Genomic DNA, 2130 nt, shown 5'->3' with positions numbered 1-2130 from the left:
ATTCTCACCAGTTAACAAACATATAGCTGGAGTCACTTTAAGGTCCTCACCTACAATTTCCTTTAAAAATTATTTTTCTAAAATAAAATGTGTGAATTTGCAGAAAATCAACAAAATTTCTACTCTTTTGGAGGCTGGGGTTGTGGCGCAGTGGCAGAGCACTTAGCTATCATGTGTGAGGCACAAGGTATAATCCTCAGCACCACATATAAATAAAGAACAAAGGTATATCAAAAACTAAAAAAAAATATTTTTAAAAAAGAACATATTTTTGACACTGGTTGGCACAAATGTCACTAGTTCATGTCTCAAACTTGCAATCTTTCACCTCATTTGATGCCATTTATAAGTCCCAGAATGTCATCTACACTGCTGATCAACTTCCTGTAAATTGGGGGACCCTACAACTACCAAACATATAAAGGAGCATTCAATATTAAGACATTAGTTATCTATAACTCTAATAAATCAATTAAACACAACCATGATAAAATCCTATCAACCTGTTGCAGAAATATAAAAAAAAAATGGCTTCTAAAGACTATATGGATAAGGCAGGCATACAGAATGGACAACTATTAGAATAAGTTTACAGGACTGAAATATCTGACACTGAGATTTACTATGAACTTAAAGTAACCCAAAATGTGAGATATGTGGCAAGGAGTATACATACAGATTATTGGAATAGAACTGAAAACCTAGAAATATACTCAAACCCAAGAGATGTCAGGACTTCACTGGAGATGCTATAAACTTTTTAATGAATTATGAACACCTTGGCATCCGTATGCAAAGAAATGATTTAGACTCAGAACTTACAACTTTAAAAAATGAAATCATTGATCTAAAAGAAAACATTAAATTTGTAGCTTGTGTCAGACAACATAGCAGAAATTCTATATGGCTTTGTCCTTGACATGAATACTCAAAGCCAGAAGAAGGATCTGTAAATGAGAAAGTTAATAAACTTTTATCCTGTTGAAAACTATTCTGTATTTTGAAGAATGCTATTAACATAATGAGAAGAAAGTGGATGAAATATTTGCAAATACATATATGATAAAGGTCTGGAATAAAAAAATATATACAATGAGCTCTTTAAACTCAGCAAAAGGTGCTGGAATTGTGGATCAGTGGTAGAGCACTGTTCTAATATATATGAGGCACTGGGTTTGATCTTCAGCACCACATATATATTAATAACAAATAAAGGTCCGTTGATAACTAAATAATATTTTTAAAAAAAACTGAGCAAGAAAAAATCCAGTTTAAAAAAGGCAATATCACATATAATGGTATTAGAAACACATAAGGAGCAATAGTAAGAAAAATATAACTAGAAACTATAATAAATATATACAGATCCATGGAGATAAGATTTGTGTATCTATCTACATCTGTTTTTCTATAGATATCTGTATATGTACATACTTTGATTTATAATTATAGATATATAAAATACAGAATTACATAGTTTAAGCATATATATTTAAAAAACCTTTATTATAATTCAATTATTAATGACTCATTGTATGTAATTTATGCTTAAATACAGAATAACCTGTAATGTATTCACTTACAGAGATATTTACAGAATAATATTTTATGGAGTTATGGTTGTAGTTCAGTGGTGCAGAATTTGTTCAGCTTGTGCAAGACCTTAGGTTTTATTACCAGCAGCACAAAAACAAATGCAATAGTTTCCACTAAGGCTATGATAACATAGTGACATTTAACAGATATTCCATGAATCTACTCTAAGTCATTTTCTTGGAAACCACAGAATTCAGTGGGTTTCTGTGTCTCCTATATGTAGTAGAAATTTCAATATCTGAAAACTTCTACTTGAAATATTTTTATCAATCCCCATTAATTTCTAATGTCATTAAGTTAAAACAATCAATCATGACCCTAGTGTACCTTAAGCATAATTTTTCTTTAAACTTTCACTTTTTACTTTTCTCATGTTTCTACTTAGTGCCCAGCCTTATTTACTTTGGAGATCATAAAGTCCCCAAATTATTCCTCCTGTTCAATCACCATGGTTCCAAGAACTCTAACTGAAATGTACAAACTTCCCCCTTAGGGAATCTACACTGATAGCCCTGCCCTGGATGAGCCCATGTA

Source organism: Spermophilus citellus, assembly GCF_964194105.1.
Source record: "Spermophilus citellus genome assembly, contig: SCAFFOLD_187, whole genome shotgun sequence".
Taxonomy (NCBI): domain Eukaryota; kingdom Metazoa; phylum Chordata; class Mammalia; order Rodentia; family Sciuridae; genus Spermophilus; species Spermophilus citellus.
This window is presented reverse-complemented; position numbering follows the sequence as displayed.